The 23,439-nt window shown below is 42.0% G+C and overlaps 1 protein-coding gene across 1 annotated transcript in view; it reads right to left on the minus strand.

Moving 5' to 3' along the window:
• MPZL2 (myelin protein zero like 2) overlaps positions 1–23,439 on the minus strand; it is a 364,232-nt gene that overhangs the window by 46,146 nt on the left and 294,647 nt on the right. The window lies entirely within an intron of this gene.

Below are 23,439 nucleotides of genomic sequence, written 5' to 3' on the forward strand. Positions count from 1 at the left end.
CACAACTGGTCATCTATTAGGGGCATATTGTCAATGTGGTAGTTCCCTGGGATATATGACCCCAAAGTATACAATAATGCATTTTTTGGCAATTACTTTCAGTTCATGATTTTGGCACCAGTTATTTATTTGGGACAAGCTTTCCTGCAGGGAGGTGAAGGTATTTGGTGGTTCAATGACTGCTCCTACCTTGCAGTCATCTACAACCTTAGTCAGCCAGAACCATTTGAAACTGGCTTTTACTTCAGAAAAGTAGATATCAAACACAACAGGTCCCAACACCGGACCCTGGGGGACTCCACTGGTGACTGGTTTCTTTGTGGAGGTAACTTTCCTATTTTGATTATCTGAGCCCTATTTGTGAGCCAGTTGGCAATCCAGCAGATGACATAGGGATTTATTATAAGTTTGTTTAGCTTTTCTACTATGCCTGCATGAAGAATTGTGCCAAAAGCTTTGTTCAGGTCAATGTATGTTGTGTACCATTTTGCCTTCATCCATTGCTTTACTGACCTTTTCATAAAAAAAAAATCCACCAGGTTGAGTAAACATGACCTGCCTTTGACAAATCCAAATTGAGGCAGGTCCAGAGTTTGAGGTTCTTAATGTCCTGATTAATTAATTCCATGATAAAATCAATTCATGTTTTTGCATATGAGGCTGGTCAGACAATATGTTTTTAATTTAAATATGTTAAATGATTTTTGGATGTTTTAATCCAAGTCATCTAACCCTTGATGTAATTCTCACTACAGCTGTCTCTAGGGCATAAATGGATTAAGCCTCAATTGTGAACCAGGTGACAGCACTGACTAGTGATATGGGCACTGGTGAAGCTGGGGGAGTGAGTGGCCAATGCCAGATCAACTAACTTTGTGGGAGGGAGGCAGCCCACTTCTCTGTAACAGTGACATGATTAAGGCTAGATGCCAAGGCATGGCAACTTAGTGGTCACCATGCATACACCATCAAGCAGTGGGTGTAATAGTCAGTCACATATATGGCAGTGTACAGGCATTAGTTGATGTAGGTTTCTGCTTGTGCTATGTATAGGATCCTTAACTATGTAACTCTAAAATACTCCTTAAAATTGGGTAATCCCAAATTGCCTTGTTCATTTGGAAGAGTCAACTTATCCCACTTGACTTTTACCATTTTGCCCTCACAGATAAAATCATTCAGCTCTTCATTAATTGCCAACTACAACTTCTCCTCTGGTTGAGAGCAAATAATTAGAGAGGGAAATATAATAGATTTGGAAGAGGACAATAATTTGTTTGGACTGCAGGACAGAGATTGCCTTCCTGGTCAAGGACTGATGTCAGACTCTAGGCAAAGTGAAAGAAATAGGGGGATCCTAAGCGAGAGGCCAGCACTGGTTGACAAAAAATATGCCTGACCTGTGTGTAGAATACTAAAGGGACTAAACATTTTAGCGGTTTCTATCTTGCCATCTATATCTATATAACAGAGCTTCCAATTTCTCACTTTTTTGTATCATCTTTTGTTGTCTCTTCCTACATATCCTTAGCTGCCACACCAGAATCCTTTTAAATCTATACTCCTAAGTATTTCATTTTATTATGTCCCCATAAATATGAATATTACTGAATTAATTAGTGTGTGGGTACATAATTGACAGTTATTGCCTTTGTTTTAGCTTCATTAATGTTGGTATCCTGAAAAGATATGAAACTGCCTCAGAATGTTCCACAACATTGTAATGTCCACTTCTGGTTTTATCATGTATAAAATAATATCATCTGCACACAGAGCTAGCTTTTCTTGTCTACCATACCAATTATATCCATGAATTTCTGAGTCTCTTATTTTCTTTGCCAATGGTTCTAAATATAGTGCAAATAAAGGGAAAGAGGACACCCCTGCCTGCTTCCTCTGCTCAAACAGAAATTATCAGAGAAGTACACACCCACTTTTTCACCTCCAATCCCTCATACAGCCTCTTAAATCAACCTTATAATTTTATCGGGGAATGCAAATGCTTCCACTGCCCTGCTCATAAGCTCCCAGCTTACTCTGTCAATGCTTTATCTGTATCATCACCCACTAACAACAATGGCATTTTCTTAAATGCAGCTTCCCTCAGAATCATCAGTGTTCTGCTAATGTGGTCAAATGTTTGCCTCCCCTCCACAAAACCACGCTGATCCAGGTCTATCAATTTTGGCATCACCTTTGACATTCTTTTAGCTATTCGAGACAAACACTTTACATTTATAGTTTAGGATTGAAATGGGCCTTTATGAAGGGATCTGATGGGTCTTCACCCTCCTTAGGCATTACAGTCACCACTTTCTTCCAGGAATTTGGTGTTTCTCCTCCTCTTAAAATACTGTTAAACAAAACCTTCCAAATCTTTATATCAGTTTTTGCCTCCTACCTTCTAAACTTCCACAGAAATACCATCTATTCATGTGGACTTTCCTGTTTATTGGTTATACATCACCATTTTATCTCATCTCCTCCTATCCTAGCTATTAGTAATTAAGCCTCATCTACCCTTAACCTTTCTAGTACATCGAAAGGATCTCATTATCTTCCTTGTTATATGCTCCCTAAACTTAGTGACAACCCTTTCTACTTTCTGCTGCCTGAGTCATTGAGCTAAAAGCTTTTGTGCTCTGGCATTATTATTAAAAGACAGTTGCTTAACAGCAATCTTTCTAAACGCATGCATATTTATCAAGGTAATCCTTTATTTTCTGCTTAGCATTCTGCGATTGCTCCTCTTCTTGTTCTGTGAGATTCTCTCTATTCTACAATACTTTAACATTTGTCAGTCACTCTTAATAATTCTTGTTGCTTCTTAACCATCTCTCTTTCTTTTATTTCCACCCTATTGTCCCACTCCATAGCCATATTTTCAGAAGAATTTTATGTATTCTCTAATAACTCCCAAATAATTTCTACTACCAATTCCTTAAATTCCTCTCTTTTCAACAAATAGATAGGAAAGCACCTGTGTCTCATTTTTATTTCATTACTCTGCATTTTTATTTTAGTTACTATTGGTGCATGATTTGAAATAATTATTGGATGTGCATCAAAACTTTCAATTAAACATATGTTCCTGTGACATATAAGTTCTGTCAAGCCTAGCCCAGGTTTTTGTATCTTGGGGATAAATAAGATGCAAATTCACTCTGAACTCCTAGTATTGAATTCATATCTTCCATGCCATATTTTTTCATAAATTTCCTCTGTTATATTTTCAATTCTTCCCCTCCAGACATTTTCCTGCTTCAAATTAAATTTCATTCCCCACCTATAAGTAATATTCCTTGCTGAAAACAGATTATTTTTTTCAGAATTTTCTTAAGCTCCATTACAGCAGTTTTAGGTGGAATATAAATACATGCCAGTGTAATCTTCTTCCCTTGCCAGTAGCCCCTTAGTACTACATATTTACCATTATTATCTTTTTTATCCTCTTATCACTACTTGTGATCCTCTTGCAATTACTATAAAGTACTCCTCTTTTCCTTTGTCCCATTTATTCTGCTGAATAACTCTCCTGAAATCCTTTCTTTATAAAATTCACATGTTCATCTTTCCAAATACTTCTCCAGTAGCATAGCTATTTGCACTCTACATTTTTTTAACAAAGTTCACTAGTCTTTCTTTTTTGTATAAATGTTAGTGGTCTCACAAATATAAGAGAGAATACTGAAAGGCTCATTATGTTTAAAAGCTATTATTCCCACCTTTTATTTGTGACAGTCTTAAGTATCTAGTTCCAGCTTTTGTGTTACACGCACACATTTATGTTTGGCAGGTTGACGTTTTATACAGTTTCTTGTCGTATCCATTCGAGCAAATGTCTCATCTTACAACACTTTGTTTTATTGAAAGCCCTCAAAAAAAACAAAACAAATACACCCCAAAAACCTATTAACATAATAACACACAGAACTATGTACATCTTCAAATACTGAAGTTTTACCTTCCTAATAGGAACAATTGTCCCAAACTGACAGCCACACACAGAGACTTAGGTTAACCTAAAACGAAGGTTATCCATGCTAAAATGCATAGTACACAGCCTGTTATTGTACTAAGCGCTGTCTGGTTTTGTCTCATCTTTAATGCTCCCTCAGAATGAGAAAACACTTAAATGTTTTCAGTAAACATTATCTTCTAAGCATTAAAAGAAAGCAATTAAAAGAAAAAAAAGTATTCTGTTTTAATGTTCTTTATCAGATTGTCTCCAGGAAGACATGAGAACCAGATACAGGGTTGCTTCTACAAGTATGTATTTGCTAGAGGAGAGCTTTATTATATTCAATATCATTTTTTTTTTTTTTTTGCTTTCTTTTAAAATGTGTTACTAGATAAAGCCAAGAGCCTTAATCCAATCATTCCTCTTTGCAAGAATGAGGAAAAGCACTTCATTTTTTCTAGTGTCATACTCTTTTGAACAGACTTTTTACACATTGCAGTGCCTACATTTGTTAAAACAAGGAGAAACAGAAAAGGAAAACACAGGGACACCTGTTTACTTTAGTATCCCCATCACAACTGAAAATAACTGAGAAACTTTTACTTTATACCATGCAGATATCATGCACGTACAAATACTACTGTTAAGAACAAAAGTTGTTTTACTTACATTTAACTTTTCCTTCCTCTTCCCCTCTCCTAAGTGTTCCTCCAAACATTAATGACATGAAGTAGAGCATATACATTAAAGAGTCCCCTACAAGTTTAACAAAGTCACAAAAAGTTCAGTGCTTTCATGTTTTCTTGTTCTGTCATGTTTCAGAAATATAATTAATGCTTTATAATCCCACATTTATTTGTCAGTTTCTGAGTTGCTGGTTTTATTCCTGTCTCCCAAATCCAGTATCTGCTTCCTTTCCAACATACTCTCGGTTCTTCTAGTCAACTCTTGTGCTTTTTTCTCTCTCTCTCAAGCATTTTCTGTTAAAACACTGGAAAAGGTTTCACTAGCACAGTCTCTCTGTGTTTCTTGCTACCAGAAGAACAAGAAACCAAATCTTCCGTTTCACAGCTCAATTTTTTTTGGACAAAATTTTTCATCTCCTCCTCAGCATGTTCTGCATCAAAAAATCATTTTGTCCATCCTTGAAAGAATGTTCTGAAGACTGCTGGACACATCAGCTTGAATCTCATGCCTGCTTCTGAATATTCCCTGATTAACAAATGTACTCTTCTTCTGCCTGGTGTACAATGAGTAATAATTTTCCACAAACATTCTGTCTCCAACTTTCAGTACTTTGTCCTTCTGCCACAGTTTTGTCAAAATCAACTCCTTCAGCTGGTAGGATTGCAAATTTACTATTAATGGTCTTGGTTGCTTTCTCATGGCCAGGTTTGGAACACACACACAATGTGCCTTTTCAAATAACTCCTGCTGTGGAATACCAGTCCAGTTGCTGATTTGTGCTTTCATAAAATTAATAGTCTGTTCCTTCCAGCTTCTCTGGTACAGCAGAAAATCTGAGTGTTTCCCTGCATGCTCTGTCCTCTAATTCTGTTATTTTTTGAAACGTCTCTTCTTGAACAGTCTCATATTCAGCTAGCCTTTTCTTCATTTCAGCCTCTAGTTTTATCACCTCATCTGAACATAGTTTTAAAGCTTCTTTCAGTTTATCCAGCGTTTTACTATTTGAGTTGATATACTTCATCAGTGTTTTATTTACTTAATCAGCTCTGAGTACATCGGACTTATTTTATTCCTCTAGGTTACTGAAAGTCACATCTTGCACCAAAGCTACAGCTTGAACTGCTTTTTTGCTGAACAGCTGCAGAATTCTTCCCAGCCAGTGTTTTTTTTTCACCTTTTGTGATTTATTTTCTTTCAGGTTCTCTGAATTTCTTTTTTGATGGCATCCATGCAGTGCAATAACTATCCAGTTACTGACATTTACCCAAAAATGTTTTCACTTGCTCTCTCTTCAGATTTTCTGTTTTCATGATGGGAGAGCTGAAATTAAGCTCTTACTCAATGTGCAGCCATCTTGGAAGTCCTCAAATAAATAATTCTTAGTGATTCCACTACAGAGTGAGCCAGTAACTCTGACCTGTTCTACCACCCACTTACACATTTAAACAGAACCTTACAAGTATAATGCATAAACCCTCAAGCAAACAAGCAATTAACCATTGACTGAATTCTGTCTTCGCAAGATTATGATAGTATATACCAGATCACATGCCATCAGTGACCATATGGCAGCCTGCACTCTATCAGATGGCACCAGCAACCATATGACAACCTATGCTCTCTGGTCCACAGCCATAATTGCCTCTTGCTGTCACCATTCATAATTTCAAAAACTTCTAGCAGGACATAATCAGTCAGTAGTTATCCAGTACTGAGACTGAACTTCTCCAATGCTTAATACTTTAACTGCATACTCCTCCAAATAAGGCATATTTGCATCTACCTACAAAATCAAAGTTAAAAAAATCATATAAAGTGAGTCATTTCAGCAGTCAGTGCAACAATGGCAGTTGGGGATAAATTGTAAAAGGCCTTCTGAAAATAAAATGCTGTTATTTTCAATCAGCACTACAGACCAGCTAGAAATTACTATAAGACACTTCTTTGCTTATTCAAGCAACCCTACTTCAACAACCTGCAAAAATATATTTAGGCCTCATATCCTTCCTGTCTGGCCTAAACAAGCTACTAACCCTTCTTTACAACTTTTCAAACTGTAGAACTCTATATCCTGAGGATATACAATTGTCAAATACCACAATTCAAAAAGACTATGCAAAAACACTTAATAAGGAGTTGACTTAATGGAGCTGAAGTCACCTAAATGATATTCCCTCATATGAATCCCTCCTGCATACTGATTCAACTGCCGATGCACTGTTTCATATTTTTTGTCTGTTTTTGGCTGCCACATCTGACTTCAGGCTTCCTCCAAAGCTCATTCCAAATGTTCTTTGCCCTGGCTCCCAAAACCCTGGTGTTCCTCAGGTTTAACCCTTTGCTAGGAGGGTCTGCCTTCAGAGACAGGCCCCAAACACACATGCTGAGCCAATTACATACATGTGGGGCTTTCAGGGATGTCAGGCTCCACAGCACTGAGAATGGAACAGTCTCAAGGGAGTAGCCATCATAGGGTTTATATTACATCGCCGAACTTACAGGAGTTTGAACGATATAATATCGAACCAGAAAAAGTTAGAAATCCAAAAATTATGAAAACACAGAACAGAGATTTTTTTCCCCAGGGAAAAAAATCTCTGTTCCGGTGCAAAAACAAAAAAAACAATACACCTTAAACTTATACTAATGTGGGGGGCTTTCCCTGTCACACCCCCCCAACATGGGGGGCTGTGCCCCCCACACCCCCTACTTAAATACACCAACTACAAGATTGCACCACAGTGGAGGAAAAGTACAGTTTTGTACCTAACATAAATGTAGATGTCCGATAGGTATGCATCTGCAGTCATCACATATGGGTTGTCCTGCCTCAGGCAGCCCTTCGGTCGGCCGGATTCCAAAGTCTGGGTCCGGCGTCGGCTGATGTCACCCCCTCCCCGACGTCAGAGCACCTGGGGTATAAAAGTGTCAGCCGACGCCATCTTCCTCAGTTTTTCTTGTCCCAGATGCCAGGTGCCCTCTAAGGAAGGCTAAATTTGGAGAAATGCAATAAATTCCAAACATGCACAAAAATATATACATATATAAAAACAAATACACCATAATAGATAACCCCAGCTAGCTATGAGAGGGGAATGTACCCAAGAAATACCACAGAGGGGAAGGAGGGTAAACCTGACTGCAGATGCATACCTATCGGACATCTACATTTATGGTAGGTACAAAACTGTACTATATCCTTCAAGGATGCATCTGCAGTCATCACATATGGGTAGAATACCATAGCCAATCTGGGGGTGGAGGATCTATGTAAAGGATGGTGTAGCTAAAATACCCTGCAGGACTGCCGTAGCAAAACCTGCTCTGGATCTGGAATATAAAGGTAAGTTGTAATGCTTGGAAAATGTATGCACGGAGCAACATGTAGCAGCTTCCAAAATGTCCTTGGTAGCCACCCCTCTTAAGAAGGCTGTGGAGGTGGCTGTGGCTCTGGTCGAATGAGGTCTAATGTTAGCTGGCACAGTTTTTCCATGAAAGGAGTAACAGAAACAAATGCAATTCCCTATCCATTTTGAAATTGTCTGTTTTGAAATTGCTTTTCCTTGTGCACCAGCAGCATATGCTACAAACAACTGGTCAGTTTTTCTGGAATTTTTTGTTCTGTCCAAGTAGTAGCGCAACTGTCTGTGTATGTCCAGGGTGTGCAGAAGCTTTTCCCCTTTGTTTTGTGGATTTGGAAAGAAGGTAGGCAGGTGAATAGCTTGGTTTAATGAGACCCTAGATACCACCTTTGGCATAAATGAAGGATTGGTTCTCAATGAGACTCTGTCTTGATGAAAAATAAGAAATGGCTGTACTGCCATGAGGGCCTGTAACTCAGATACTCTTCTTGCTGAGGTTATGGCCAGAAGGAAGGCAGTCTTCCATCCATGAGAGGAACTGTAGTTCTGCAGATGCTGCTGGTTCAAAGGGAGGCAGTGTTAGTTTTTCCAACACGAAGTTAAGGTCCCAAGTAGGCAGTGGTGGCTTCCTTGGAGGATTGATGTTTTTAATTCCTCTTAGAAACTGCCTTAGCAGAGGATGAGAGAAGACAGGAGGATCAGTGTTGTACTCTGCTGAAATTGCTGAAGCATGAATTTTAATGGAAGAGTAAGACAGACCACTGTGGAGCATTTCTGCTAAATATTCCAGGATATGCGCCATGTTCATAACTGTTGCATCTAGGCCCTTTGAGGTGTTCCAGGTGTGAAATCTTTTCCATTTTGCTGAGTATGCCTTTCGTGTGGAAGGCCTGCGAGTTTCCAAGATGATATCCTTCACTCTCTTGGATAGCTTATCCTGGTGATGAGTCAAGGTATTTTCCAGGCAGCTAGCTGTAATGTTTTCAGGTTGGAGTGCAGAGTTTTGTAATTGTGCTGTGTCAGGAGAAGCGGCCATTGTGGCAGAAGCCATGGTTTTGTCCGTGACATGCTCTTTAGCAATGGGTACCAGTGCTGTCTTGGCCAGTCCGGAGCTATCAGAATCACTCTTGGCTGCTCTGCCCTGATCTTCAGTAAGACCTTGGTCATTAATGGAAGAGGTGGGAATGCATACACTGTTAGATCTCTCCAGCTGAAAGAGAGGGCGTCCACTTTCCATGCTTGTGGGTGGTATGTCCTTGTGCAGAATTTGTCCAGCTGATGATTGTGTGGGGAGGCAAAGAGGTCTATGTCCAGTATCCCCCATGATTGTGTTATCTGATGGAAGATGTCTGGGTGCAGCATCCATTCGTGTGCATACAAGATGTTCCTGCTTAAGCTGTCCGCCAGTATATTGTCCTTTCCTGGTACAAACTGGGATTGCAGCTGTATATTGAGAGTCAGGGAAAGTTCCCATGGATTCATTGCCAGTCTGCAAAGAGGGTAGGAATGGGTGCCTCCTTGCTTGTTTATGTACCACATAACTGTAGTGTTGTCTGTCCTTATTAGCAGGTGGCCTTGATGTAGAAAAAACTTGAAGGCCTCGATTGCATGCATCACTGCCAGCATTTCCTTTTGGTTTATGTGCATGCGTAGTTCTTTGTGACCATAGCCCTTGAATGCATCTTCCTTCCATGTGTGCTCCCCATCCATGGTCTGAAGCGTCCGTTGTAATGGTTTGGCTGGCTATTGGTTTGCTGAAGGGCAAACCCCTGTTTGACTGGCTTGCTTGAGCCCACCACAGAAATTCCCTTTGAAGGCATGGGATGAGTGGTATCAAAGTTTCCAAGCTGTAACTGTGCTGAGTCCATAAACTCCTTAGGTACCATTGGAGTTTCCTCATATGTAGCCTTGCTTGAGGAATCAGAAGAATGCAAGAAGCCATGTAACCCAGGGCCTGCAGGATTTTCCTTGCAGTCAGCGGAGTTTGTCTTGACAAGTTTTTGAAGTAATCCGGTAGTTGGTTTTGTTTTTCTTCTGTGAAGAAAGCCATTTGGGTGGTTGTGTCTAGATCTGCACCCAGAAAAATTATTCTTTGGGATGGTACAAGTCTTGACTTGTGAATGTTGACTGTATATCCCAAGGCCTGAAGAAGATAGATGGCATAATTCAAGTGTTTTACCAAAATTTGTTGGCTGTCCGCTTGTATAAGGCAGTCGTCCAGATATGGGTATATCTGCATCCCCTGAAGTCTGCAGTGTGCAATTACTGATGCCAGGCATTTCGTGAATACTCTGGGTGCAGTAGATAAGCCAAAGGGCAATGCTGAGAATTGATAATGCTCTGAACCTGCAAGAAATCTGAGGTCTTCTGCAGCTTTGTCTGATAGGGACATGCAGGTATGCCTCCTTGAGGTCCAGAGTTACCAGCCAAGACCCTTGCCCAGCATGGGAAGGAGTTGCTGTAGAGTCAGCATTTTGAATTTTGGCACAATGAGATAAGTATTTAGTGCGGACAAGTCGAGAATAGGCCTCCATTGCTTTTCTTTTCTTGGAACAAGGAAGAGTCTGGAATAAAATCCTTGGCCTTGTTCTGCGAGAGGAACCTTTTCTATTGCTTTCATTTTCATTAAGTTGGAGATTTGTTTCAAAGCCTCTGCCCTTTGATTTGGTGGCAGGTCTGGCATGCCTTTTCTTTTCGGTAATGTGTGGAAATGGAACCTGTATCCTTTGTCTATTATTTGTAGTGTCCATTTGTCCCTTGTAATAATGTGCCAATTTTCTGAAAATAAGGAAAGCTTTCCGCCCAAAGGTGCTTCCAATTGAGCCCTGGTTGGCGGTGTCAAGGTAAAGTCATTGAGTCTGTCCTTGTGCAGTAGTTGTAGGCCCTGCACTACCTCTCTGGTTGGGATGCTGCCATTGACGTCCTCTGTAGGAGCCTCTAGCTTGCCCTCTACCTCTGGCACGCCTGTTCTTGCCTCTCTGAAATCTGTCTGTGTCTGGAAAGGACCAGTTTTTGGAAGGCCAATTTCTACTGAATCTTGGTGGTTGGACCTGCATAAAATATTTGACTGTTTGTACAGATTTTTCCTTTTCTTCAAATTTCTTTAAGACCTCCTGAGCAGTGGAGCCAAATAACTTTTGCTTTTCCAGTGGAGCATCCAGAAGCTTTGCTTTAACATGGTCTGGCAGAGATTGTTCCTTCAGCCAAGCATGCCTACGTATAACTGCACCTGTCATAGCTGACCTACATGAAGCTTCCAATGCATCATAACCACACTGCAAAAAATGGTTGCTAACCTGTTGAGAGTTATGTACCAGATCCTGAAGTGATTTGCGATCTAGGGGTTCAGGTGAAGACCGCTTTTTATGCAATTCATCTAACAAGTATTCTTGGTACTGTATCATATGAAATTGACAGTTTAAAGCCTCATAGCAAGGGTAGCAGAAGTATACACTTTTTTACCCCATCGCTCTAAATTCCTGGACTCCCTTTCAAAGGGGAGTGGATTTTTTGTAGTGGCAGCTGCAACCCCTTTAGGGCCCTGGGAAATAGTTTCTGGATCAGCAGAGTGGGCCTTGTAAAGGAAAAGATGCGATTCCAGGACCCTGTAGTACCCATCAGGTTTGGCAGGAGCCGGAGGGAGAGTGTCAGGGGTTGTGCTAGATTCCGAGTACACATCATCAATGACATTCAAAACAGGGGGAATAGCCAAAGGTCTATGCTGCGGCAAATGCAAGAAGGTCCTTAATCTCTTCCTGGAATCAGAGAATTCCTGACCCTGCCATTGGAAATGCTCCCTCATAGTGTGCAAAGTTTCCCCAAAAGACAGTTCTTCAGGAGGGGAGGCCGAAGGGATAGATTCCTCTGCATCTGAATCCTCGTAGGCCGAAAAAGCCTCCTCCTGGTAGTCCGAGAGGGCAGAGCCAGCAGAGGCCTCATCTGAGGAAAGGGGATCAGAGGGCTCAACCCTGGGCCTTTTTGCTGTAGAAGGTTGAGTGCCCCTGTCCGGATGAGGCTGAGAGCCCCTAATTAATGAAATAAGGTCCTCTGCTAGACTAAGGATCTGAGAACCTGTAGTGGGTACCTGAGGGATAACCCTGGGAGGCATAGATTTTGAGTGTTTAGCAGCTTTAGCCCTAGAGAATGCCTTAATAGACATGGATGCAGGAGGCCTGGCTGCACCACGTGCTGATGTAGTTTTGTCTAAGGGAATGGTGTCGGAAGGTTCCTGGACACCAGATTCCAAAGGAGATTCAACAACCGAGACAGAAGCGGCCTCCGGGGCAGAGGTTGTCGGTTGTACAGTTTCGGTGGACGGTAATACCAAGGACTCTGTTTCAGCCGAAACCGAGACACTCACGGTAGGCCTGGCCGCGGTTTCAGCCGAAACCACGGGTGTCGGTCCTTGTCCTTGCGTTTCTTCATTAAATGTGAAGTCGGAGTCTCCGACGACATTTTGTAAGCAAAACTAGCCCCAAAAAATTCCTCTGCAAACTCCGACCGACGTCTTAGAGTGCGTCGGTTGAAGGAAGCACAGGCGGAACAGGCCGAGACATCGTGGTCTGGGCCTAGGCAAGGTAGGCAGTAAGAGTGGAAATCCTTATGAGGTATTTGTTTCCCATAAGTTAAGCAATTATTAATTTTATCTGACATCGGCTGAGGCAAGAAAGAGTCCCCAACGGGGTACTTAGCTTTTGAAGTCTTCGGTTTAGCTGAATTACAGGAGCTGGCCGACCGGCACTTGCGAACTGCTTCTGCTTCGGGCACCACGCGGCAAGAAAGACTGAGGAAGATGGCGTCGGCTGACGCTTTTATACCCCAGGCGCTCTGACGTCAGGGAGGGGGCGACATCAGCCGACGCCAGACCCAGACTTTGGAATCCGGCCGACCGAAGGGCTGCCTGAGGCAGGACAACCCATATGTGATGACTGCAGATGCATTCTTGAAAGACATCAGCAAAGCTGCGAAAATGGCCCACTGATTTTTTTCCCTGGGGGGGGGGGGGATCGGTGTTTCATGGCTTCGCTATTTTCACATTTCGAACATATGGTTTCGATATTACAATGTTCGGACTTCTGTGAGTGTGACGTTGTAATATAGACCTGCCATCATAGGCTATAGAAAATCCTGCTCGTTGCAGTAAGTCCCCAACTCCTAGTATACTGACATCACTATTCAGACTGACTGGCAATGGGGAATGGCTTCAGCATGAACTCTCCACCCCAACCCACAGTGCTGTTATGCTTTCTCTCTTCATCCCCTTAACAGCTTAGCTTCTCACGAGTTTTGACCACTGATAGAGCTCACAACAGTAACACTTCGCATGCTGCTACCCCTCCATGATAGTCACAACAATCTTCCCCTTTTTGCCATCAAATGCCTAAAACACTATTTGAACTTGGGTTAACTTGGCTGCTTTCAAGGCTTTATCCCTCTGCACAGTTGGCAGTGTACACTATTGCATGTTCATGCAAATTTCTTGAACTAGATTAATCTATTGATGAAACCCTATACAACACTGCAACAACAACCTTCAACCAGCACATTTTCCTCAGCAATCACTTCCCTCCTCTTTCAAACTATCTTCACATTTTTACTAAGCATTTGTTTTCCCCACATTTCTATGTCAGCATTTCTTCATACCCCTTTCTTCTAAAGTGTCTCACTCATTTTAGTGACTACTCCTTTGGTCTGCAATATTAACTTTACTCATCCCTTATTTTTCAATCTCTTGCATGATACCTATAACAAATGGACTCTGGTCAAGTGGCACAATACAGTTCATTTAATCTTAAAGCGAAAATATAAATATTCCTTTGCTTAAAATGTTTCTGTAAGTAATAACAGTCATTAAAACCACCAAGTATACATGGGTTATTTTGCTTGTGCACATGTTGTTTGCACTTCTTTCTCAGTATTATCAATGTTGTGCTTGAACACCTGACAGTTTGTACATGCTAACCTCCTCAGTCAAGAATGCATATCCACTGCAGACAATTAGAAAAAACAGGTGTATTGTGTTTATTAGATGCCACTCGGGTATATAACTGAGTAAAATTGTATCGCCTTAGCATGTCTTTTGAGAGGCTAGTGAGGAAAGAAAAAAATAGGAGCCATTAAATCTAAGACACCAACAAAACAGATGTTCTCTTCTGAAAAACAAGAACAGAGCAGTTATGACTTTGTAGCATCATCCAAAAAGCTTAATGTAAAATTGCCAGAAAGACAGACGATCACTAGGAGACAGGGGTCATGACAGACACAAAGAAGGTTTTTCTGGCCAAACCCATTGAGAGTTGGGAGTCTCTTCCTTTTAATTACAAAGCTTTTATTTTACTCTGAGAATTGAGTTTTCTGACTTTAAATAACTATTAAGTTGACATTTTTAAACAAACCTGTTTGCAATGAAAATATAAGTATAATAATCCACTGATAGAGATGTGTACATGTATAGTCATGTGTTTCTTATACAATACAAACATGATTAAAAAAATGCTACTCTTATTCTTGATTGAATGAAGAAAACTATACTTAAAAAAATGTGCTTAAAATTGAGAATGATGTACTGTAGGTTTACTTCATATGTAAATAAATGATTTATGTGGCTCAGGTAAAGTTAATTTCATCTAATAAGAATGTTGAATCAATATTTTGAAATTCATGACTATCACAAAATGACAGGTGAATGTTGTTTTATCTACCCAAACTACAAGTTGGAAAGTAATATATTATATTTTGCTTGTCTTCATTTTTTATCACTGAAATGTACTTATTCAGCATCAAGTAACTGTTTTCGTAACTTTATTTGTAATTACGTGGAGGCTTTTCCCCCCAGGCCTCTGCTGAAAATGGGCTTTCACTCAGACAGACACACCTGGTTAAGAAATGTCAAGATAAATTTGAAAAAAAGTAAAATAATGTATTTATTGCAAATATGTTAATTACAGTGCGCTATGGTCATCAGTCTACTTACACTGCACTAAGCAAATCTCTAATTACATGTGTGTGCGTGCATGTAAGTGTGTGTTTATCCCATCTTTGTACTGCAGCCTTACTCCCTAGGTCTCTAATACAAATAGAACTAGTTCAAATGATTTTCTTGAACTTTTCAGGAAAACAAATAAACAAATAAGCTCCACAGAAGGCGAAGATAAAATCTGAGTAACATTAAATGTGATGGTGTTCAATCTCGCCGTTTGTTCTTACACATGGGTTCGATCCTCGCTCCGTGAAGCTCTGCATCGAGAAGAAGCTCGAGACAATCTAATACCCACAATCCCCCTCTGCCTTTACCTCAGATCTAGTTTGTCGCTGCTGCATTCGCATCGTTGGGAGCTAGCTCGAGGGTTTTCTAAGCTAAGATATAACTTTTTGTTGTATTTTATTGAGAATTCTATTTAACTTGATATTGTCAGTATTACCTAGTGTGATTGTGTTGTGGTTCCGTAATTCTTTGGTACCGTTAACCTTTTATCGGTATTTTGTATGGGGCCTACACCCTTTCCATATACTACCATATTGAGACAAATTTATACGGATTTGACATTTACCTGATTGTGACTATTTTTCCCGGATTTGACTGTGTGTTTGTTTCTGGAATTGTTTATTACCTACAATGTCTGAGAAGGCAAAGTCTGGTTTCAGCGTTGTCAGTGTGGCCAAAAAATGTCGGTCACTGACAACCATAGTTCCTGTGTCTACTGCCTTGGCCCTCTCCACTTACAAGAGGATTGCTCCATCTGTCACTCTTTCAGTGGTTTGAAACCAGCTTTCCAAGGCTTTGGATGCTTCTGACCAGGCATCAAGTCCTCTAAGGAATCCAAGTCATCGGCTCCGAGCTCTTCTTCAAAGGTTAGATCACCGGTTCCACAGACTTAGTGTTCAACTGGTGTCGGTTCCTGAGCCTCGAGTCTTGGAACCGGTGATGGAGCTCCCTCCTTGGCCATATTGAGGTCGGCTCCGTCTTGGTTCCTTCGACCCGTTCTTCCTCCAAACTTTCGGATGTCGATGTGGATCGTGTGGTGCAGAAGCTGCTGGAGCATTGGCCCTCTCTAAACTTATCTCGGTTTCCACTCAGCTGGTGTCGAAACTTGAAGGCCTTCCTGTATCTCCATCCATTCCTCCTCCGAGACCGATTCAGTCTTTGGCGGAAGAGGCTGATCTGCTGATTGTGGAGCCCTCGGGTCCAGAACCGTCTTTCTCGGTCTGTTCCTCACCTCGACTCCGTCGGAGGTCTGTTCTTGGTTCGGGGCGAGAGTCGAACCGGCGTGTTGGTTCCGACTGTCGATGCCTTCGGTGCCCGTGTCGGGATTCTTCCCATTTCTTGAACCGGAGACTCTTCGATGCGGGACCGGGGCGTTCGACCTGATGAGGAAGGTGTTGTCTACCCAGACAACCACATCAGTGGAAGCAGTTTCTCCTCCCCATAAAGGGCCTTTGTCTTCATCTGCACCCACGGCCACATCCAAGTGGGCACCAGTGTCTCAGCCACCCCTGGAGGTGCCCCTCTTCCTCGAGGCTTCTTCGGATGCTCCCCGAGAAGTCCCTAGGAAGAGACTGTGTAAGAGGAGACACTTGGATTCTCCACAGGAATCCATAACATCTGATACTGACTTAGATGAGTCAGAGGGTCCCCTAAGTCACCTTCAGAAGATGTCTCTTTTCAGACATTTTGGAGATCCTGAAACAGAGAGGTGACTGGCAGTCCCTTCCCCTTCTGAGGATGAGTCAGTTCTGCTGAAGGCATTTGGTGCTCGCCCTTCCTCCTCCTGGGTCACTCCGCCCCCTGATGAACTAATGGAACTTATTGCTCGAAGGCGTGGGAGGCTCCTGACACAGTGGAACCTGTTCCTAGGAACCGAACAAGTACATCACAGCACCTCAGGATAAGTCCTACCTTACTAAAGGAGTTCCAGTAGGCGCTATGGTGGTGGCTGCAGCCATGAAAAAGGAGATGTGTCTTCTTCGTCTGTCCATCCGCCTAATAAAGATTCTAGGGCGATGGATAGATATGGGAAGCGCATTTTAGTTCAGCGGCTTTTCCATGCGGTCCCTGAACTATTTGACCCATTTTACACGTCTGCAGAGGGATCTAGTCAAAGAGTTGGGAGATACCCTCCAGGGTGCTACAGATGCAGCTGTCTCAGAGAAAGTGACAGCGCAATACCCTAACATCGATTGTTAACTCGTCCATGAGGCTGATTTCCTCGCGGCGGCAGCAACTTCAGCGATTGCTCTTCAGACAATCCTGGATGCGCCTATGGGAAGCCTTCAAGTCTTCCTTTACAACGCCCCATTTGACGGTGCCACTCTTTTTGGCCCCAAGGTAAAGGAGACCCTTACCGGTGTGAACAAGAGGGAAAGACTCTGTCTGCTGTCGGAGTCCGTTTTCCACCCAACCAGACCAAGGGCAACACGGTGGGAAAATGTGGTTTCGGAAACAAAACCAAGGGTCTTTCCAGGGCACACAGGGTGATGCCCTCTAGAGGCAGAGGAGGTCTGCAACATCAAGGTGACAGGAAACACTCCCTGGTAAACCTTTCCAGCACTCCTGAGAGGAGGCCCGACTGTCCTGCTCTGGAGGCAGTCGGGGTCTTTATACCCTCAGACCTGGCAAAATATAACTACAGACAAGTGGGTAAAAGCGTAGTTACCAGAGGTTACAACATTCCCTTCCTATCCCATCCCATTCCAAAGAAAAGACTCCCAGATGTACCCATCTGGAGCCAGCAGCTTTAGAAATTTCAAAGCTGCTAGAAAAAAGTCATCCAGCCAGTCCCAGCGGACCAGCAAGGATTCGGGACTTACTCAAGGTTCTTTTAGTTCCAAAGAAAACAGGGACTGGAGGCCCATTCTAGACCTAAGCTACCTCAATACTTTCGTCAAGAAAGAAAAGTTCAATGGTCACGCTTCAATCGATCCTTCCATTTTACAGAAGGGCAGTGGATGTGCTCAATAGATCTAGAGGATGCATACTACCATATCAAAATGGCCAGGGCATCCAGAGATCATTCGGCTGGGAGCCAGTCACTTTCAATTTCGAGCCCTGCCCTTTGGTCTGACCTCAGCCCCCAGGGTCTTCACCAAATGCATGGCAGTGGTAGCGTCTCACTTGAGGCGTCAGGGATTCAGGTGTTTCCGTATCTGGACGACTGGCTCCTTTCAGCCACCAACTGCAGGCCAGAGACTATGTGCTTCAACTGTGTGTTCACCTAGGGATCTCCGTAAATTTGGAAAATCCTTACTTCAGCCATCACAAAATATCTTGTTCATAGGAGCAGAGTTAAACACCGTCAATTAATTCTGAGGCTTCCCCAGAAAGGATATTATCACTGCAGACTCACATCGTCTTCTACTCTTGTCAAGAAAATCTCCTGCAAAGCTAGTACTGAAGGTGTTGGGCCTCATGTCAGCCTCCCTCATTGCAATTCCCTGGGAAGGCTGCACATGAGAGTTCTACAATGGCTACTATTTGCTCAATGGTCATTTCAACAACTACCTCTAACACACGAGATTCTCATAACAAAGACTTGCAAAACAGATCTAAACTGGTGGCTCCAACGTGCAACCTTTCCAGGGAAGGCCGTTTGTACTACCCCCACAGATACGGTGACCACGGACGCTTCCCTGATAGGGTGGGGGCATCTTTCAGGGACAGACAGTCCAAGGCGAATGGACCAATTTGGAGTACAATCTGCACATCAATGTTCTAGAGTTGAGGGCAGTGTTTCTAGCGTTGCAACACTTTGCTCCCCTTCTTCCTCTAGGGACTATTGCAGTTCAGACGGACAACATGTCGGTAGTCTGGTACATAAACAAAAAACCAAGTCCTATCAACTATGCAGAGAGGCCATGAGAATTTGGCAGTGGGCTCATGTCATAGCCGACAGGCTGAGCGCAGTGGTCTCTAAAACAGTCAGTGGCGGATCTTTCCAATGAATGCCAAATGCAGGAGCTACTTTGTCCCCATTTCCTCTGATATCAAATTTCTCCAGAAAGCCAGGAACCTTCACAGGACGATAATCCTCATTGCTCCATTCTGGCCTCGTCAAATTTGGTTTCCCTTCCTGAAAATTCACTGCATTGGGACCCTGGATTCTGGACCCAGAGCCAGATCTATTGACTCACTCGTCAGGGTTCCCCATCCCGCTCCTGTCACTCCATCTAGCAGCTTGGCTGCTCCAATTCTAACTTAGCCAGGTCTAATCTCTTGTCACCAGCAGTCCAGGACATATTAGTGGCGCTTCCACTACCAAAACATATACTAGCAAATGGAAGCGGTTTGTATTCTGGGCACACTACGTTGATCCTTTACAGCTCCTTTGAATAAGATTTTAGAGTTCTTAACAGACTTATTTCATCAGGGTGCTTCTCCTGCTACTCTAAGAGTTCAATTGGCTGCCATTTAATTTCCATGTGGAAGAATGTGGAGCTCCTATCATGGCTCACAGACTTTGTAAAGCCTTTTTAAAAGGAGTTTTCATATTAGACCTCGGTCAGATCTCCTCGTCACCTTGGAGTCTAAACTTGTTGCTATCTAAATTAATGTTGCCCCCTTTGAACCTGCCTCTTCTTGCCCATTAAAATTTTTGTCCTGGAAAACTCTCTTTCTGGTAGCCATTACTTCTGCTAGGCAGTGTCTGAACTTCAGGCTCTCTCCATCAAGCACCCTTATCTGATCTTTCACTCTGACAGAGTTTCTCTTGAACCAATTCATCCTTCCTCCCTAAAGTGTGTTCTATTAACAACATTAATCAGTCCATTGAATTACCCACTTTCTTCAAAACCACTCCAACAAAATGGAGTATATGTTACACAAATTGGATGTTCACAGACAGCTAAGGTTTTATTTGGATAGAACAAAAGATCACAGGAAAACAGATCAACTCTTTGTGGCTTTTGCTGATAGCAGGAAAGGACTTGCAGTTACCAAAAGAACTCTTTCAAAGTGGTTTTGTATAATCTATGTATGAGTCTGCAAATCAACCCTTCTAAACAAACCCAAGGGACATTCCACAAGATCAATATCTACGTCTTTGGCTCATGCAGCTCCTACCTCTGGATGCTATTTGTGCAGCTGCTACCTGGTCTAAGCCACATACATTTATTTCTCATTATAAAGTAGATAAGGTTTCTAGGGACAGGGCAACCTTTGGTTCCACTGTGCTCAAGAACGTCCTCCCGTGAGTTCCTCAGGATTTAGGAGCTAGGGACGCTACCCATGTGTAGAACAAGCAGATTGAACACTATCACATATAGAAGTTATGTCCTTACCATAACGTTCCATGTGGAGTGTTCATCTCCTCCCAGGAAGAACGTTCTTTGATGCCTGGCCAGAAGCATTGTTTTGCTACTGTCATTATTCTGTGTACATAGTTGGTATTCACATATACTTTATATGTGTCTGTTTATGTATGTATAGATGTATGGCATGAATGTGCTGTTATGTAGATTGGTTTGCTTGCAAACTAGATCTGAGGTAAAGGCAGAGGGGGATTGTGGGTATTAGATTGTCTCGAGCTTCTTCTCGATGCAGAGCTTGCCCATGTAAGAACAAAGGCGAGATGAACACTCCACATGGAACGTTATGGTAAGGACATAACTTCTATTTGCTGTTTATGTAAACTGGTGAGCACTGCAACATCTGAGTAAAGACTAGACTATATAGGTTGGAAAAGGATACCAAGAGACCAGGGAACAGACTACTGAACTTGTCTTCACTTCTGTTTACCATAAACAACACGGTACTAGCAGAAGATGGATGGATAGGCCAGTGACTAGGGAAAGAGTGCAGAGGAGTGGAGAGCTACAGGTGCTGGGGACTTGCCACACTGGACTGGGTAATAACAAGGCAGTTAAAATATTTGTAGATAATTTCGTCAGGCAATATAGTGGTTCTCTGTCATGTGAGCAAAAGGTGGCTTTTCAGGTACAAGTGCAGTAAGTTTACAGCAGAAGTTAAAAGCTACTTCTCTGTGGGAACAACTCCCCTTGTAATCCCTTTACTTACACAACTATGATGTGATTGCACATCAGGAAAATGTAAAATTTACCCTGCAGTGACTTCCACTGAAAATGATTACATTTTTGCCCCAGACACCTGAGCCCTTGTTCTTTGCAAATACAGGCTAATACGCCATACAGTTTTTCCTTAGATTTTGGTATGATACCAGTAAGCTAGTTCCCTACACAGATGGCTGGAAGGGTGAACCAATAAATTGCTAGACATTTACAGGGCAGTTAATCTAGTTTCTATCTCCAGGGACCCAACAGAAATAATTCTGCAGGGCAGAGTGGTTATATTCCTGAAAGCCATTATCCTCAATGGAGAGCAACAGCATGGCTTTACCCAACAAAAGTCTTCCTATGTAAACATGAAGCCATTCTGGGACTGGAACAAGGTTAAATCTCACAATGGGAATCCAGTGCATAGCCCATATTTAGACTTAAGTAATACCGCTCATAATCTGTCACCCAGGAGACTGGTGGAAAATTATGGGAATGAGACCCAAATTAATAAGGATGTCATGAAAGTAATATAAAAGAACAGAAACAGGCACTGCTGACTAGGGGGTGCATAAAAAATGGTAATTGTTTGCAGCATTCATAAAAAATGAGGTCTCACCTGCTTTTTAATACACCTTCAATGTATATGCCACTGGTAAAGCCACATTAGGTATACCTTCAATGTATAGGCCACTGATAAAGCCACATTAGGTATACCTTCTGTGGCGATGAAAGGTATTGCCAGCTATGCCAGGAGAAATATGGCAGTAGATGTATAACATATGCCAGCACAGCTAGCTGAAAATTTTTAAGTATATGCTATTTGTATATCAAACTGATCTGTAGAGATGCTTGTGTTGAAAATGTATTTTTAAAGCTGCTTGTGTTAAAAATGTACCAACAGTGCATCCTGACTGTATTGTAACTGATTTTAACAGAGGCTACTGGAAGACAAGAGGTTAATCTCAGTCCAGCTAACTTTGAAAAACAGTAATAAATTAAATGACTTACTTTAGGCCATAAAGATTGTATCTTACAGTTCTGACTGCAGCCAGAGTTGTAATGTATGTGTCAGAGAATGGTTTATTAGCTCCTGTAGGAGGAGTTGAAGTGTTTTATGGTTTTATAGCTTCCAGATGCTATAACACATCTCAGCAAAGCTCTATCTGTGTGTATGGTAGCATATATGTGCTAAAGTCTGGTTCAGTTTATAGCAATGGGGGTAGTTTGGGAACCAGAAATTAGGTGACCAGAAGTATGAGATGTCATTCTTTAATCTAGGACAAAAATTATGTTTTAATACTAGATTAGACTGAAGACTCATTGCATTCTGCTTATTCTGGTTTTGGAACCTGACAAAGAAGGTTAACTCACCTTCTTCATCTTGCCTTGCTCTAGTAGGTGTCCAGGGAATAGTAATTATTTAGATCAGTCAGGAAAATATAGTGAGATTAGTTAAGTACTGTTTTTCTGTATGTGTGTGAATCTATTCATCTGTGTTATTTTAATATTTTCCTGTGACAAACTCTGGTGTTTACTGTAACCAGATATTTAGTATTTTCACGTTCTTTTATTATTTATTATTAAATATATTTAAACTTTTCACTGTGGCTGGTCCTTTAGAAAACTTTTTAACCTTTGAGAGTACTTATATTTATTCAGTGACACTGTGACCACTCCTGAAACCCTTAATGCATTGGTGAAAGCATCACCAATTTGTATTAGTATTAATTTCACAAAATATAATTGGGTAGCCTTGTAAGAGCCTTAAATTAGCTGGCTTTGCTAAGCTGGCTCTGGAGTGTCTGGTGGCAGTAACTACCTTATAGTGTGGGGAGAAGGGACCATAGCTAGTAAATGTGTTCCAGCCTTTCCCAGGTTTGTATGTGTAAACCAAATCTCCATGAGTGTAGGTGTGTCACCTGCTTGGAGCAGGGACATGAAGCACTGGTTTCACAAAGATGGTGTTAGAGGAACACTTGGCTGAGGACTCAACTCTACAGCTGTGCCAGTGGGAAGTCTCACTGTGGCCGAAGAGAGAGAGAAAACCAGACCCTGGACCGAGTGTGTTCTCTCTGTGCTCTTGAGGGAAACTGTGCTTGATGCAGAGAGCTGCATCTGGAAATACTGTGTGTATCCATTTTTGTTTCAAGTGAACATCCCTCTCCAGTGTCAGTGATGAGGAATCAGGCTCCCTGATTACTGGCCCAGATAGGGGATGTAACACTTTCAATGTGCAGGCCACTGGTAAAGCCACATTTTGTACACTGTACACAGTTGTATAGGCCATAAAGAGAAAAGGACACTGATCTGCTGGAAAGCATGCAGAGGAGGGTGATGAGATGATTAGCAAGTGGGTTACTTAGACAAACCAAGGCAACTTTATTTGTATATTCTGCAAGAAGGATGGGGGTAAGACAGAAG

The sequence above is a fragment of the Protopterus annectens genome, chromosome 8.part0 (genome assembly GCF_019279795.1).
Source record: "Protopterus annectens isolate FY-2018-M chromosome 8.part0, PAN1.0, whole genome shotgun sequence".
NCBI lineage: Eukaryota > Metazoa > Chordata > Ceratodontiformes > Protopteridae > Protopterus > Protopterus annectens.